Below are 18623 nucleotides of genomic sequence, written 5' to 3' on the forward strand. Positions count from 1 at the left end.
AAGAGACTGAGATGAGCTGAGACGAACAGTTTGCAATAGATAAATCCTCACCCCTTCTCCTTTCCTTGTCGCTGAATACTTTTGTGTGTTTGAGGACCCAGGAAAGGAACTGACTTTTATGTTCTGATCCCTCTTGCATTAGTGTTTGTAGTTAGTAGATCAACAAAACAGAGGTTCAATGAACCAACCTTCAGGACTCTAGAAGTTGTCTTGTATCTAATCTGTCCCTACAAATTTATTTCTTATAATGAGGCTTAAGAAAATTTCTCTTTCCATTTTAATGTTTCTCACTGTAAAGTGGAGTTGGCATGAGGGGACCTTCCAGCCGGCAGTGACTCCCTGAGAGGACACTTCCAGCTGCTCATGTTCGAGTGCTGGGACAAGATGGATCACAGCTTTGGGTTGTTTTTCCTCCTGGTCTTGAACCATCTTCGAAGAACTCAGTCCATGTCACCCCTCCCTCTTCTCTTGATAAAACATTTAGTCAGATTCTATCTTTGGACTGTTCATAATCTCCTGAAAACACATTCCTGGAATTTAGAGAAAGTAATTTGCTGAATCCTTGAGACGAGTCACAATTTATGCCAAAAATGTAGAAAAACTTGATTTCATTCAGTTTAAAAAAATTTTATTCATTTTTTACCTTGGTGTCAGAAGTGAAATATAAAGACTGAGAGGCTGGTAAAATGTTGGGATTTGTTTTTAATGCCAAATACACTATGTTCTCCTCAAAGTGCGGTAAAGAGCTAAGTTCTTACCCACCCCATGCACAGATGGCGCTATTTGCAAAGGAAAAGCCCCTGGGCCCCGGAGAAGCACGAAACGGAGGGACTGGATCTCTCACGAGGCGCTGACGTCTTCCTCTTTCTCTCTTCCTCCGTGTCTAAGGCACTTGCTACCCATGTTCTTTCCTCACCAAATTCCCTGAGGAAATGGTCCTGAGGAATGACTCATCGCTAGGTGTTCCGCTGAGGAAGAAGAAATCTTGGATCCAGGCCCAGCAACTAAAGGAAGAATCCCCTTCCCCCAGCCCTGTTTGGTTACAATCCCTCAGCTGTTAATCTGAGCTTCTGCTTTGGGTTCCAGGGACAGAGAGATAAAGAGCTGGGAAATCCACCAAGACTTGGGAGAGTTGAGGCTCATAACCTTTAGCTTATTCCCTGGGTGTACCACACAGTTAGCCTGTGGAGGGGAGAGTAGTCAGGGTAAGCCACTCATGGAGGTCAGGATGGTGACCCAGCATGGGGTCCCCTACAACAGGGGGAAGGGATAGATTAGAAGGCTGCAGATTGGAGTCTGTTAGGGAACGTGGCAACTTGGTGGGAATTCATTCATTAGGTGCTTACTTTGAGCCAAGCATGGATTATTTTATTTAGTTCTCATGACAGCCCTTGAGGTAGGTGGCCACCCCCACATTACAGAACAGGAAACTGAGGCTTAGAGGTTAAGTTACTTACTTAGGATGACATAGCTAGTAAGTGGAGGAGTTGAGGTTTGATCATCATCCCTGTACATCATCGCAATGCAAATGTTTCCCATTCTTCCCCTTTGAACACTCCCTCAGAGACACATGCATCTCCATTTCCACACCCCTCGCACCTCTCCTGGTGCTGGGCAGGTGTCAGCCAATGTGTCTACCACTCCTGCTTTCTTATTTCTACTTCAGCTGATCATGTGGCCAGGTTCATCACTAGCCTCATTAGATTCCATCCCGGAGAGTCAATTTCCTGTTGCACTTGCGATCAACCTGTACTCCCCGGTTCCCCTACCCGGCTCAACCCTTACTGTCTGTCTTCTCAGTGCACTAACAGGACGCAGTGCACCATGAAGGAAAACATTAGCCAGTGTTCATTGTTTCCGTTTTGTTTTGTTTTTGGTGTGTACAATATCTTTAGGACAACTTCGGACAGTTATTCACTATTGCTCAACAGTTGAAAATCCATCTCTTATTGATCCTGTTTTTATCATATGCTTTACGGCAGCTTTTCAAAATCTCCTAGAACCCTATGTTTATATTCATTCCCATTCCTATTTCCCTCTGAGATGGTGAGTCTTCAATTGTCTACTGAAATCTACTCTCGAAGTTCACCAGTGACCTTCTGATCATCAAGTCTTACGCCATTTTTTCATGTCTGTCTTCCGTGCAGCAGATGGCCTGGCTGACCACTTCTCTTTTTCGAGAATTCTTCTTTTCTGTATCCTCTGTACCATGGTACCTCCCCCATGTGGATGGAGGCCATAGATATATCACTGTGTCCTTTTTCCTGGGGACCCGTATTGCATTTCCCATGGCATGCTAGGAATCTTCACCTGGATTCAACACAAGTTCCTGAACTTAACATGTGAAAACCTAAATTAGTCATTTCCCCATGGAAACCAGGTCCTTCTCTTGATTTCTTTATTTCTGTTAAAAAAAAAAATCTAGTTTCTAACCTAGAGATCTCCTTTCATATCCATATGGCAAACTTGTTGAAATTTTGTGAAATCAGTCTTCTCTACTCCTTCGATCCTCCACTCCCCAATCTCTTTGGCACTATGGCCTGCTCCTTGGTTAGACCTGTCATTGCCTTGACCTAGACTCCAGCCTTCAGCCCTCTAGTCCACCTAACACAGGCCTATCATATCAACATCCTAAAGCATAGGTCTTATGTTAATATTTCCCCTATTGAAAACAAAGATGAAATCTTCAATAGCTGCTGTTATTTACTGAGTTAAGTATTAATTTCTCAGAGTCTTCCAAATGTAACATTTCCAGTTAGCCATTCCTTTTATTTCTTGCTTCTCCTCTAACTTATATCCTCTACTCAAGAAACATCTTTACATAGTTCCAAGAAATTACTCCATGTTTTCCCACGTCCAGGGCCCCTGACACTTTGGCCTATTAAAAAGGCATCGTTTCTTCAAGGGCCACCTCAAATACCACTTCTTCACGAAAATCTTTCCTGAAAATTTGATAGGTTCTTAGAAAAATTTCTTTTATTTATTTATTTTTAAAATAATTTGTGCCATATGGGGGAGGTCACCTTCATGGTAGGTTTGTCTCATTCATCTTTGTATACTCAGCACACGTCATAGTCTGTTAATAAATAGCTGTTGTGAAGAACTGAGCTGAATGCACTTTGCTTACCACTACTGCAGATATGAAGCATAATGCACGATTCCTCCTCTGATAAACCTTAGAGACACATTGACGAGAAAAGAATTCAGAATTAATGAGATCTCCATTGAGAGCCTGTGATAAGGGTCACATTTGTGCTACAGACAGTAAGTACTGAGTGAGTTTGGTGTAAGACGAGTTCTTGGTGGAATGAATTTCATCTGGTGATGAACTTGAATTTAGTCTTGATGAATGGGTAAGAGTTGAATTAATGCCCAGACGTGGTGGGATAAGATATTCTAGGCTAAGGCTGGGAGGAAGGCTTTTCTCTGCCTCTTTGCAACTTCTACCCACTGGTCTTGGTTCTGCTCTGTGGGGCTACAAAGTATGTTTGCTCTTCAAATTTCAGTTCTTCTCCCTTCCTCCCTCCCTCCCTCCCTCCCTCCCTCCTTCCTTTCTTCCCTTCTTTCTTTCTTTCTTTTTCTTTCTTTCTTTCTTGTCCTCCCTCCCTCCTTTCCTTTTGTTCTTCCTTCCTTCTTTTCTTTTTTGTCAGACATCCCCAGTTCCTTTAAGTGTGTCCCTCATATGACATCATTTCTAGACCCTTCATCATTCTGGTGACCTCTCAAGATGTGCTGTACTTAGCTGAGGTGCCTCTTTTAAACACATCTCTAGAATTGAACACACTATCCCAGATAAGATATGTCCAGGTCGAGGGCAGTAGGACTCTAACTACGCCTCTTGTCCTGAATTTGTACTCCTATTAAAGCGTCTAATAGCACACTGACCGCTGGCTCTTACTGGCAAATGAACACGAGAACATTCCTGCCCCTTTGCATACTACGAGGACGTCTAAACTCAGGTTCTCCCTGTGCTTTTATGAGCACTAATTAATTAAGTGTCACCACACCTTGGTGAGGACCAGGGAATCACTTCTTCCAGCCTGGAATTACAGGCTGTGCCTGCATGGAATGTTAACCGCCGTGCCCAGCAACTCGTTGAGGTGGAGGGCTGAGACTATCGTATTCAATTGAAACTGCAGGGGGAATTTTAGGGAGGCAGAATGTAATTACTTTAGTTGGACTTGGGCCAGAATTCCGGAGTTAACACAACTGCTCTTAGAAAGTCTGCCATAAGATGTCTGGTGACCACAAATGGTTAGGTCTGTGGTTTTAGGTTTCATCCAAAAGGTAAACAGCTCAGTGCAGCACAGTGCCCCCAACACCACTCGGGGCATCGATTCACACGGACCCGGAGAGGAGAGGCCACCTACTGAATGAGAAACACCATTTCCTGAAGTACCTACTTGTTCCTGGGAGGTCTCTCATCCTCGCACCAAAGCAGAGCAGCCCTCACTTAGCTAGTAAGAACTGACAGGCTCACAGCACAAAGTGGTATGGCTGCCAGACTAAATTATGTGCTTGTCATTTTTCCCTGGCTTGTCCAAGATTCCAGCAACAAAACAGTAGGGAACTCCCCATACACATTTTTGCTCAAAACACATTCGTTTCTCCTCTCTGTAAAGTTCCTGGATCCCACAGTCCAAGTTAAACACAACTGGAATTTCCCTATAAGTCAAAAACAATATTAATTCTGAGCCCACATATTTTTCTTCTTGTAGGGTATGTACACATTTAAACACAGCACATGTTGCAGACAATCTGCAAATGGTAAAAAGCTCTAGAGGAAAAAAACAAAAAGAGAGAAATGTGAGAGAACATGTTTTTAACAAGAGGGCAGCGGAGATGTGGTGGGGTCCGAGCCGGCAGTGAGCATTTTCCTCTGTGGTCTGCTGACAGAAGGGCAGAGGCTGGCATCGTGCCGGGTGCCAACCGGTGGAGGCTTCTCTACTGCACAGATCTTCAATGAGGGCTCCTTCTCGGTGGGAAGCAGAGAGATTCTTGTGGAATCTGAGCGTGGCACACAGCTGAACTCATGTGTCCCTGACTCAGGCTGTAGAGGAGGCACTGAAGTCCCTGTTTGTTTGAAGTCTCAAGATTACCATAGTCATCTTTTTCAAATTAAAATGGCAATGTAAAGTTTTGTAAATGTTAGTTCTTCTAATTGACGGTGGCTTGTATAATTAAAATAAAGTCACTAATATTTTCTCTTGTTTTCTTTTTTGTCACTGAAAGTTCATTTTTCATGAACTCAGACAAGGTCTTCATTTTTATGAAGACCCACGCTGACCCCTAAAAATCTGATTTTTTTTTTTTTCAGTTAATGTTTGTGCCCATCTGGTTTGAATTTAGCATTCTTATGAGTCATTTCACTGTGATAGGAACACTCTGCTATAGAAAACTTCTGTTAATATTTTAACATTTTAAATCAAACACTGCATAGGGCATTACCTAAGCCCCCTTGCAATTATGGAAAACCATGCCTCTATTTGTTCATGGTTCCTGCCTTCACGTTTGTTTTCTTTAAATTGAAAATAGTACCGGATAAATAAGTGCATACCCCGTATGTGTGTTCAAATACTTTACCATCTTGGGCCAACGTATCCTTTTGCAGCCTAAGGGCCTTTGGTGGCCGCGGGTGCCTGAAGAAGGATGAACAATTCTATAGGAAGTCGGATGGTCTTTACTTCTCATGGCTGACACTTTACCCATTTAAAAGAGCTCGATTTATTTTCCGATCAACATTGACTTTATAACTTACATTTTTACTACCCAAATTTCCTGATTTTGAAGCTTGAACTCATTTTCCTTTTACTGCTGGGCAACATTTCTCAAGGTAATCTTTAAGGCGAAATGAAGGAGGAAAAAAATGCCAGGAATCTCTTTAAGAAAATACAGCAGTGTCTCCTCTACCTTCTTAAGCAAATGGATGGTTCCCAGGGAGACTAGGTTTGGTTATGTATTTAGTCCGCAAATTGAATCTGCACATGGGGTGGACATAATTTAACTTAAAAAAATAAAAAGAGGATTTTTGAAGTATTATTTGTCTATATTAAAAGTGAAGTAAGCAGGCCTTAACAAGCCAAGCCATTTTGTCCTTTATTTGTTATATTTAAAATATTTCATCTTAATTTTGGAAGAAAAAAAATACCAGGGGTTTCAATCAAGAGCTTCCGTAAGGAGCAGGCCATTTTTAAGGTACATATGAGTCCCACACTTCAACGGGGATACAAATGAGCTCCCACTCTGAATGAATAATAGGGTTCCACTCCCCTGTTCCCCCATTAAAGTTTCTTGAGTTTATTTCTTAATCTGCAGGAATAAAGCTTAACAAAACAAAGCGCCTTACCTGGGCTCTGAGCACCAATTCCTTAAGATAACTTTATTCTCATTCTCATTACATTTTCATTCACTGATGGCGCTTGGAGAGGTTTAAATCAAAATAGGAAAAATAATAACCGTTGACTCACAGAGGTGGGGCCCCGTTTCTTAGTCTTTGTTCAAACAAAACATGTGTTGGAGGCTATGAAAGCTTTGCAAAATCCAAATCTGGGGATTTTAGCAGCCACATGCCATAACTGCAGATCCCAGGCTCTGGGCATGACGGATACGTTTGTACTTCCCATTAGCCATATTGTTGTGACTGAATAAAAAATGTAGTCTTTTTCACACAATTTAATTAGAAGTACCAGATGTGGTGTTGTATGACTGATGTCAAAATACGACACTTTTATGTAAACACTTTAACTTAATCAATCAAGTAAATAGCTTTCACTCTTTTAAAGCATTGCAAATCTGCTTGGTACAAATACATTATTTTTGTGTTATGCTAAATAGATCATGGCCAGCTGCAGCATTATTAAGAGATTAGGGGAATAAAGTTAGATTTTACTATATTATTTTTCAAGGGTTGGCCTTTACAATTTCCTCCTCTGGGAAAAACGCAAAGAAGACAGGGTTAGAAAATCCCTTAATTTTGTGGTGCCAAAGAAAGTTCTCCTTGAAAAAATGTTTTATCCACCCCCATCAAATATTATTATTAAATGTCTCTTTGCATTCCCCAGTGCTTCCGGGGAAAACAGTTTTTTCTGGTTCCCTGTGCAGTAAACAGCGCATTGCTGAGGCAGTGTCTCTTCACTAGCACATGAAGCGTCCTCGAAGTTCGATACTCCTGGGAGTAGCCTGGGAACTGAGCCCTCAGCAGCCAAGCCATTAGTGTCCAAACACCTTTCCTAATCCTGCCTCGTTTGAATTCTTTGTCAAGTTCAAATTGCCCTGTATCACCAGGGTCAATTTAACTTTATCGGTAAAAGTTGGGCAGCTCACAGAGATGTCCGTCTTTGAAGAGCAAAAGCTTAGGGGAAAGAAAAAAACTAAGTGATGCGCGAAGCTCGAGGTCTCAGGTCTGAAATGAACTACAGTGCGTGCTCTGGGTCTGTGTGAATCTTGCGTGAGGCTCACAGGGAGGGTGGCTGAGAAGGCACTCAGTGAAAAATACTTTGTTTTAAGGAGATGCAAAAGACAAACAGATTTTAGGTTACTTCAGGGCAATGGGTGGCCCAGTAGGACGACAGAATGTGCGTTTTTTTTTTTTTATAATTTTATTTATTTATTTATTTTTTCCCTCAAAGCCCCAGTAGATAGTTGTATGTCATAGCTGCACATCCTTCTAGCTGCTGTATGTGGGACGCGGCCTCAGCATGGCCGGAGAAGCGGTGCGTCGGTGCATGCCCGGGATCCGAACCCGGGCCGCCAGCAGCGGAGAGCGCACACTTAACCGCTAAGCCACGGGGCTGGCCCAAGAATGTGCATTTCTAGTAAACCGCTTTCTCACCTGGCCCTGCTTCCCTTACTCATCGTTTCCTTTCCTTTCCCAGGATGTTTGTGATAAAAAGAAGACTCTTTGGAGAGTGGTTGGGAGAAGCACTGTGCAAATGCGGGAGCTGATGGTCATCTGACTAATGTTCTAGAATATTCTGCAGCCCCTATCCTTGGCGAACGTCTGGAACAATTCCTCCAGGTTGTGCCATTCACACCATGGTTGACAAAAACACGGGGCTCCCTGCAGTTGGGCAATGTCGTAGCTGGGTTCTATCTCTTGTGGAAACTGAGGGGAGGACAAAATGAACCTGAAGACCTTATCCTTGAGGCTCTGAGTTTTCCTGCTTGGAGAACTACCAACAGAGGGGCAATCTGTGGAAGAAGAGAGAATTTGACCTATAGCTTATATATATTTTTCCTTTCAGGTAACACTTATTTATTTTGCTCGTCAAAACTTTTTTTTGTTTGGTTAGAACAATGAGATTGCTTTAAAACTCAAAACAGAACTAAGGATCAGCTTAAACAGTGCCTCGTTTGTTCAGAATTCACCTATAAAGGCCGGTCATAAACCGTGAGCGATTCTGTGTAGAGACGTGGGCAAGATGAAACCCCCGCCTGGCCTCTTGAGAAAGGTTTGAGATTGCTGAAAAGCCCATGTGTGCTGAGAGGCACTTAGCCCATTTCCAGGCCAGATTGGGACTGTTTTAGTCAGAGTGGTCTCTAGGGATTCAAAATTAGGAAAATGCTGAGTAACCTAGGACTGAGCTTTGTATTAATTTACAAGTAAAAATTTAGGAACTTTTAGCTCTCTGCTGTGCTACCCATACTTTGAGCGTACACTCAAGCATCTGAAGGCTCTGGTCAGACTTTTCCTTGGGTCCCGGGATCATGGAGGCTCTCCTGCTCCCCCTCTGCACCTCCCTCCCCTCTCTCCCTCCGCCCATGTTTCCTGTGCTTTATCAAGGGCTACTTAGTTTACCCACCCTACTTAGGTTGCAGACATCACCTGGAGAAAACAATAAGTGAGGAAACCGAATGAACTTGCAAAGAAGAGGTGTGGGCTTTGTCCTCCAAGTGGATTGATTTTCGGGACCACACACCGTGAATGCAATCAGCCGGTGGGTTTGCTTTTTATGCCACTTAAGCTGGGTGACCGTGTTGTTGTGTGCTTTGAAAAGCTACAGGAGTCAGCTTGGCACTCAGATAGTTTTGCTTTGTGACTCCCCAAGCGCAAGAAGTCCTGAAGGGATTTATTTTCCTTGTTCTCCCCTTTTCCCCCTTCTTCTTCTTCTTCTTTTTTCTTTTTAAGGCATCTCTGTTTACTTTGGCAGAGGCATAAGTCTAAGTTAAAGGTGGGTGGAGGCATTCAGGGAAGGAAGTGTGTGGGGGAAGAAAATGGAAATGCGGTGGGGCCGGCTGCCACCCTGTTTTGCTTTGCTGGAAGACCTGAATAGGCATCAGATGAGTGTTTTGGAAGAGGCTCTTCTGTAGGATTCTCTCTCTCTCTGTCTCTCTCATGCTGCTTCTGTATGGTGGGAGATGGGGCGGCAGAGCCTGAGAGAGGCAATAGGATCTTGGTACACTTGTGACACTTCAGAGGTTGCTCCTGGAGCAAATAGTTCCAAAGAATTTCCTGCAGCGTGGCCAATGGTGTGATTGTTTAGGGTTTGAATACTTTCCATGGTCTGTTTGCAGTACCCGATTTTCTAGTGCTTGGCTTCTATGGCAGTTTCTGGAAGAATCTGCTCTATTGCCAACCAATGAAGTGCTAATTATTTAATAATTAAACCAATACACATACTGCATGCAGCTCCTTCTTGCCTCATGGTCTTTATACTGTTGTCACATGTTGTTCCCTCTGCTTGGAACATTTTTACCTATCCCCCCCTCCCCCGTTCGCTCCCCCACAGCAAACTTCCATTCATTTTCCATATTTTTTATTCAGGTCTCAGCTTAAACATCATGGCAGTGAAATCTTCCTTGACTCGTCCAGGCTGGGCAAGTACCATCACTACATCCCTTATATGTGATGTATCTCTCCTTGATAGCGTGTATCTTGGTTGTAATTCACTAATTATTGGGGCAATTACTTGTTTACCGAACAGGCCTCCCTGCAGGACTATAACACCCTGAGAGCGGGACTGTGTCTGGTTCTTCATGATATCTGCAGAGCCTGACGTACAGTAGATGCTCCGTGAGTATCTGCGGAATGAATGAATGGACAAATGAGCGCTTGCGTTAGAGGGAGGGAATTGCTACCATTTATTGGAGACCGATAAACTGTGAGCTCCAAACAAAACAGCAGTAATGATAATGGTTATTCGAAACAGTCAAAAGCCAGTTTAAGCGTACTCATGGGAAATTCAATTTACAAAGATAACGAGGAGTGTGTGTGAAGATCACTGTATTTCTCTGCAGTATGCAATAATGCTTCTCCCAATTGTGTTGAGCAACCTTAGCAATTTTCGAAGTTCCTCACCCTTTTTTGGCGTCTTTCCCTTCCGTTCTAGTAATGTGTATGTACCAAGTGAATGTGTGTGTGGGGAAACGAGACACCTACTTTGAAATGCATTCACTTCACATATTCATTCAAATACATACTGCGTACTGATTATGTAAGTCACAATTGCCAATGGGTGACATGGGTAAAGTACTTAACCTCCGCATGCCTCAGGTTCCTTAAACGTACAATCAGGTTCTTGGGATTAAATGAGATAAAACTTGCAGTAAAGCTTTCAGCACAGTGCCTGGCATGCAGTAAGTTTTTGACAATGTTAGTGATTGCCATTATTTTTATATGTCAGGAACGGTGTTAAACTCTGGCCATCCAAAGATTAACAAGAGGTGATCCTGGGTCTCAAGGGTTTGTGGCTTGTGAATGAGGGGCAGTGTAATTCTCCAGAGTATCTTTCGCTTTCTACAACCAGCCAGGTTGATAAAAGGACCACGGAGGGGAGCTCCTCCCTGCACTCACTCTGCGTGATGGCTCCCAGCTTTTCCAGCGTTTGGCAGAGCTGCAGTCCGTTCGCAGTGCACCCCTCCAGCTGAATTGTTTCTCCTCCTCCGTGGGCAAGTGCGGCGTGGAGTCGTCTCCTCCACACCTGGGGCACTCGAGTGGCAGAGCAGATGGTGTGCTGGCCATTTGCTGTCGTGCTCAGATTATATCAAGCTTGAGTGATGCTGGATACATGGTTGAAAGTTTAGATAAAATTGTTCACAATCTGTGAAGCATGTGAATTATATTCCTGTGACATCTAACAAATTCTTGGCAGAGGGAGAAGTGTTGAGTGAAAGGTAATAATCCGCTGTTACCTTCCCCTTCATTTGACTGCTGTAATAGCGGTTGGAAAGGCCTTTGAGAAATCTGTTGAATTAGGCGCGTCATTGTGCTTCCCGTTTGTTGGATAGCCTCCTTATTCTTTTGTGATTAAAAAATACTTTTTACACAGGCATGCAATTGATGTTCGGTCCCCAAGAGATGCACTTCTTAACACAATGGGTTCTAAGTGAAATTGAGAACAAGTTTTGGCCATTACTTTTATAGGTGAAAATGTTTCACAAGTGACTGCTGTTTCTTTAAAATCACTATCTCAGCCTGTGGAAGATTGGCTTTTGTTTATGGCAAAGTTTGGGCGATAATATAGAAGTCTCCACTCACATTTCCTGGAGACTTTCACCCGGATGTGAGAGAAAAAAAAGGAAAAGAAATCTCCAAAACCGCATGGCATAGAACCATGAATGCATCTGTGTATAATTTCTAATTTTTCTAAAACAATGTTCACAATGCTATTTGGCAATTGTTCTTTCTTCCTTCTTGATTTGTCTGTCATTTGTGTCTTCACACTGACTGTATTTATGAATACAGTTAACACTTACAGACAATTTACTCCGTACCAGGCACTGCTCAGAGAACTTGACATGGATTAACTTCATTGACAACTTACAACGACCTTATGATAGAGTAGTAGTATTATCCTCACCTACAGGCAGGGAAACAGAGGCAGAAAGAACTAAAATAAGTCACTCAAGGTTGGCAGCTAGTAAGTAGGGGAGCTGGGATTTGAGCCCACGCAGTCTGGCTCCAGAGTTGTGTCAGCCCCTAACCACCGTGCTCCATGGCCGTGCAAATCCTCGTCTCCACAAAGGGAGCTGTGGAGGGGCCTATGGAGCTCCGATCCAAGGACTCTGCAGAACCTTACAAGGCAACCAGTGGCCGCTGGGTCTCAGTGTTGGAGAACAATCTGCTCATGTGCCCTGTACTAGGGGCCATTTATTGCTTTGCTGCTTAAAGTAATAAATCTTAAAGATCAATTCAATCTTTATGAAAAGGTTGTTAACAGGATAAAATAATAAGAAAGCTTTCTTTTTAGTGATGGTTCCATTGAAGAAAATTATCCTTAGTTTTATTTAAAACATATAATCTCTTTTTAGGCTTATAAATGTGGACGCCATAAATTAAACCAGATGGATGTGTGCATCTTTCTCCTTTTTCTGACTGGCATTATTTTAAAGTATTATATGTCTCAGATTTTGTTTTCAATATTAAATATTGCCTCTAAGAGGAAATACAAGAATAAAAGTGATTTCTGTGATGAGTCCACTTGGGCTGAGCCTAGAATTAGCCAATTCTGTCATTGGTCTTTTCGTGTCTGTCTGCTTTCTCACGTTTGTTTGTTTTAACACATGTAATTTCTTCTACTTCTGTTTGGTTTGGTGGGATGATGTGTTGGACACAGACTGAGTTTACTGACTTCAACATCTGTTTTCAGAAACCTTAGCATTTCTCACCTTTAGTTGGAAGCTGCTAAGTTCTACCCCAAGAACGAGGTACACTTTGAGCACTGAGGGTGAAGAGTTTACCAGGCCTTCTGAAACGTTCTTACCTTTTATGCCTTCCTGAACAGAGCTCTGGGGATAGAGCAATGTGGTCTTGGCTATTAAAGATAGCGGGCCAGGAACACCTGGTCACAATAAATACAGGCTCCTTCTTTCAGCCTTCTATGTGGTCTTAAAATGAATCTACAAATTTTAAAATTTGTCATTTCCAGGATTATGATAATCCAAGGTAATGAGACATTTTCACAAGTCCCACATTGTAAATCTGAGGCTTGCTTATTTAAAAGGCCCTATCCAAGGGAGATCAAATTTTGTTAATTGTACAGTTTCCTGGATTCAATTCATACCAACACCAGATAGACTTAAAAATCAAGAATATTTACAAGATATCTAATTATAACATCATTAAAGCAAATGAATTCATTGAATGTTATTTTAAGAAATTATCCACCACACTGAAAGCAGTTAGGCAAATTCCTGCAGTGTAGAAATAAATTTGGGTATAGCCTAAATATCCGTGGGCTTCAGTGAATCTAAAATCTTCTTTCCAAATAATAACATTTATTGGTATGTTTCTAATTATAAAAGTTATTCATGCTTGTTTTAGAAAACTTGAAGGGAAAAAGAAGAAAACAAAACTATCTTCGATCTCATTCATGCCTGAAATCTTGACATCCAAGAAAAAAGCAATTGTGTATTCTGTTGAAGGTCCTTTTTCAAAGTGACTACATTTTGAACTTAATATGCACTTGAATTTAAAACACAAATAAGAATATCTGATAATAGCACCAGTTACAACGGCTCTCTACCCTATTTTCGAATGAAGGGCACCCCCATTTAAGATACATTTTTCCTTACTTTTTTTCTGTTAGTTTTCCCAATTATGAAAAATTGTGGAAAATCTGAAGAACATAAAAAGAAATCACTCTGAATTGTCCCTACTTCTCCTCAAGACAAGCACAGACGTTATATTTTCCTCTGGTCCCAAAGCTCTTCTTTCTCACTTCAGCAGGTGCTTTCTTAGAAATGGGTTAGCTCAGGTCCCCTTAGAGGGATGGCAAATTCAACAAGGTCAGGCCTCGGGCCAGGCTTGGGCCGACTAGGACGGTGTAAGGGAAGAGTTTCCAACCACCGTGCTCTCTGGGCAGGAGTTTGTGGGTGGGGTGTCTAGGAAGGGAAATGGAAATGATCTGTTCCATCAACGCAGATTCAGATGCGTTGGGGGCCGGATGATTGTCTATCCGCAGCTCAGATTTGCTACCGGCGCTTCTTTGGTGGAGAGAACTGGTACTTTGTCCTTATTTCAACTTGGGCTCCCCCACCATGTGGTTTTCATTCCCCCATCAACTGGTGAAAATAACCAACCCAGCCTCATAGAACTGGGCAAACAGTAGGTCCCATGTACATGCTTATTGAGAGCAACTGAAGAAAACGAAACTTATCATCTGGACTGCAACTCACTTAAGAATGTCAACTTGTTTTCATGAAAGACCTGTAATTGAACTTAGTTAAGGGATATATCTTTTAGGTGAAAGTGGACATAATTTAATATGCACTCAATGAGGTGGTGATGATGATGACAATGGAAATGGAGGAAAATGGAAAGGCCAGGAAGAATTACTCATTCAACAAAGCATTATGCTTATCTCTATGAACATATATAAATACATGTCTCTAAGTGTATACGTGCAAATGAAATTTTTTACAAAAATGTCTTGGGCTGTGGTGCTAATGGGCCTATTTGTAGAAAAAAATAAGAGGAACTGAAAATGCCAAAAAATAGAGAATGTCAGATGCCAAGAAATATGCTCAAGGAATAGAAAACCATAATGAGAAAAATGTTACATTTATACATCAGCGGGAATCTTATTTTTGCTTTCATGAATTTTAAAGTTGCATTGATTGGACTCAACTAATTTCATTAGCATCTCATTTCCGCTTAGGACTTTTAATGATATGCAAATGATCTATCTGAAATGAACGCTAGCAAACCACATGTTTGAAGAATTTTATTTTTATTACTTGGAAAATTCCTTTAATGTTTGGAAAGTGTCAACTGTGGATACTGTCTACTCAGCATAGAAAATAAAATCAGTGAACATTCCTCTGCTTCAACAGATGCTCTTTATAATCTCTGAGGTCCTGAGACTCAGAGGGTCTGTGTTTCTGAAAGGGGGGCCCAGAGACCACCTATGTCAGAATCACTTGGACACTGATTAACATGCAGATTCCTGGGCCCCACCCCAGATCTACTGAGAGAATATTTAGGTATGGGGCCCCAGATATCCACGTGTCGTTTCTGCACACCAGATTTTGAAAACCTGTGTGGGGTAAATGTTAGGAGGTGTTTGTGTAAAGATTTAGGTAAGTCCAGAAGGGAAGGGATAGAGGACACTGGTTCTTTCACCAATAGGGGTCACCCACTCTTTAGTCTTGAATTCAGTTCTAACAGGCTGAGGTAGATAACAAAATCCAAATGAGGAGGATGAACTGACATTCAACAGAGGAGAAAACCAGGAGGTCTCTTCTCCAATGGATGAATCAGTTTTTCGGGCATTGTAATACTGATAATAATGATAAATGTCATCTTTTGAATGCTTCTTTGTCTTTAGCACCTTCCACATGCAGCTGTAGGGGATCTCATTTGATCTTCTCAGTAACTCAGTGAGATTGGCACATCTTTATTTTATTGATGGGGCCACTGAGGCCCAGAGAGATTAAATAACTTGGACTGGCTGTTCCTTCTAGTAAGTTGTGGAAATGGCGTCTCTGATTCCAGAACCTAGGATCTTAATCCCCAAACCACAGTGCTTTCATGACTTTTATAAACTCCAGCTTTGAGGGCACCTCCCAGGGAAAGAGCTTTAGTTGAAGTGTTTTCCCCTCTTCTACGCCTTGCCTGGATCCTGCTTGAGCAGTTCGTGTCACACCCCCACGTTGGGACCCAGTAGCTCTATTAAAACCACAAGCAGAGAGAACTCAGCGCTGGCTGTAGTCATTTCCTATTGCTTTCCAGCTTCAAGGATTCGCTGTTCTTTGAAACCATAACATAGAGCAGATCTAAGTGCCCACTGTGTGTGAAGATACATTGCTAAGTTAAAAAAAAATCTGTAAGGCTGCCGAGAATGTTCTGTTTCTCGATCTGGGCACTTGTTACATGAATAAATCCAGTTTGTGAAAATTTAGCAAACTGTACACTCATGAAATGAATACTTTTCTATATGTATATTACACGTAGTTAAAAAAATAAAACAAAGCTGTAGTCTCATATTGAATTATGTAACTTAGCTGCTGAAACTCACCTCCTCTCTGCCATCTTCCACTGGTGCCTGCTCCTCCTTTCATTTCCAGATCAACAAACAGTTTTCTGGTGAGAAAATGGTAAGGTAATTGTTCTGACAACTGCATGTAGAATTATTTATTAGACCAAAGACTCGGAGTAGGAGTTAACCCTGGTGAGGGAAATAGCCTGTTTCCTTGTTGAATCCTTTTCATTTCTTGGTTTCAGTAATCTTAAAAGTTTAGCACATTTTTCTATTATGTTAACACATTGTGTACTGAACAGGCAGACCCAAAGCATCTTGAATGTGCTTTAAAATTTTTGCTTAAGTAACCTCACAAGACTCCCACATTCTTTATTTCTGCCTGTATTGAGAATCAGCAGTTACTTTTAAGTTTTAATAAGTTTCACATGTTTTGTAGTGAAACTGTGTTTGGTTAATTCCAACCTTTAATTAGTAGCCTCTGGATTGGTGTATACCAGACACGGGAGTGTTATTAGTGTGAACCGAAAGCTGTGTGTGTTACTCCATAACAGATCAAAACAAACCTTGTGTGCTCTGACAGCATTAAACCCCACTGAGACCTGACCAGGATATGGTTTTCAGTTGTAAAAGAAAATTGTAATTCACAAGTCCTTGCCAGATGTCATACCCCAAGACTTCAACTTCATTACATCTACCCAGAGTAGGTGGTCATGTGAGGTTCCGCCAAAGAGACTTGGTTTGGTTTCTTTAATCATTTAAAAATTAGATTTATTCAAAATTCTTAAAGTGGGCATATTTGTGCATCTTGGGTTTTTTTTTGAGCTTTTTAATTTTCAAAAAACATTCAGAATGTACGTTTCTTTGGAATGTAAATAATACTTTCCAATTTAGGAGGCCGCTTTGAAATCCTTACGTATAACAGAAGCTCTATCTGTTGACGACGTTAAATCAGGAAGGAAATTTTCATCTACAAAATGTAAAAAGATGCAAATATAACATAACTGGAAATGAGTACACTTGAATGAAAACACAGATTTAGGAGCTACTGTCTGTTATAAACAAATGAGTTCTAAAATTTTTCTTATCTCAAACCCATACAACACTGTGGATGTCACCAAGTGCAAAATTAAAAAAACTTTATTATGTTGGCCAAGAAAAAAGAGCCAATGTACTTTTACAAACTGGTTTGATTGGCAGTGGCCTCTGAAGTGTTGAAAGATATTAGATAAAGTTCAAACACTAATGCACATGTGTGTTTATATGTGACTGACATGGTTATGCCAGGACAGAGACTGCCCATCTCGAAACTTAACACACGACTCTGACCTCTTGGACTTCTGGGCAATTTCCACACTCTTCCTGATCATGGTGCTATATGACTTTAGCAAAATACACATTTCGTAACTTACATTTCTCATATTCTTTTTTAAACTGCTGGATTTGTGAATGTTTTCTTTGGTTAGACAATTGGTCTTATTCTAATACTTATTTCAATATAACTTCAATATAATTTTACAGTAATACATAATGCAGATGGTAGGGCATAGTAGTAGCTTATGCCTTACAAGCAAATCATATTTCATCTGGCTATAACTATAAACAGATATTCTTGAGGGACTGTTGTAGCAAGATTTTTTTTTTAAATGAGATTTTACTGTAGTAAAGGTCACTGTTAAATTCCAATGATTTAAAATGTAAATTATTGTCTTATTTTTCTTCCCTATAAAGGAGTAACTACAGAAAGCACCTCCAAGATATTCTGGTTATATACATAATTCGACACTAAGTTCCCTGTTGACTAATTTGAAAGATACCATTATGTTTCTATTGCTTTTAGAAGCCCCTGATTGCCCATCATTGATGAAAGAGCAACACTTTAAAATGTGGTAGAAGGAAGTTCTTTTAAAGAAACTCCCCTCTCTCTTTTCACACATCTTGAACTTGTGAGGAACCAAATAATCACATTTTTGAGAAAGAGTGTTTTCTTTCATCAACACCAGGAGCAAAAGATTTTTTTTTTTTTTTTGCTGGCTTTTAGGATCTCCAGTCCTAATTTGTGTGTGTGAACTAAGCAATAAAACCACACAGACAAACCTGAACGAGGCTCTGAGGTTGGAGAATAAATTTGAACCTTCTTTGGAATTTTTCCTTCTGACTTGTTTTCCTCTCCACATACAAACCACAGAAGCGGAATTTGTTGCTCTTCATGCTGTGTATAAATTGTTGTTGGCGCTGACTTTTTGAATGATATTATCCTCTAAACATCCTTCAGAGGGCTAAATTTTTACTCTTCCCTCTCCATTTTAAATGTAAAAATTGCAACTTCAAGAACTAACAAGATCCAGAGGTCTCTTGGTTCATTATCTTTTCAGAGTTTTTGTTAACAATTCATTTTGGAAAAATTTCCCCTTTTTCAGATTAAAACAGGTAGATAATGAGTTACTCCTTTTTTTTTTTTTTTTTTTGGCTTACAGTGAAAAAAGATTTAAAATCATTATCTATAATATAAAAAAGTCCCCAATCTTTGAAAGGTTATTAAACAGACAAACTAAGAAAAATATATCTTTCAATCAGTAAAATCTTAACATTTCATGAGGATTGATAAATATTTGATTCTTTTGGCCTTTATTATTAGGCTCGTTAACAGTTTTAATTGCTATAAAGTTTTTTAAAAAAAATAAACATTGATGTGTTTTGATTCAA

At 40.8% G+C, this 18623-nt stretch overlaps 1 long non-coding RNA gene across 3 annotated transcripts in view; it reads left to right on the forward strand.

The window, feature by feature from the left end:
- Nucleotides 1-18623, forward strand: part of LOC147914678 (uncharacterized) — a 42008-nt gene that overhangs the window by 17430 nt on the left and 5955 nt on the right. For all 3 annotated transcript variants that reach the window (XR_015554912.1, XR_015554911.1, XR_015554913.1), the window contains 4 exons: nt 7875-8017; nt 8811-8936; nt 9764-9816; nt 9924-10012. This is a non-coding gene — a long non-coding RNA (uncharacterized LOC147914678). The remainder of the gene's footprint in view (nt 1-7874; nt 8018-8810; nt 8937-9763; nt 9817-9923; nt 10013-18623) is intronic.

This window comes from Ceratotherium simum, chromosome 17, assembly GCF_057802395.1.
Source record: "Ceratotherium simum simum isolate JZ-2026a chromosome 17, ASM5780239v1, whole genome shotgun sequence".
In the NCBI taxonomy this organism is placed as follows: domain Eukaryota; kingdom Metazoa; phylum Chordata; class Mammalia; order Perissodactyla; family Rhinocerotidae; genus Ceratotherium; species Ceratotherium simum.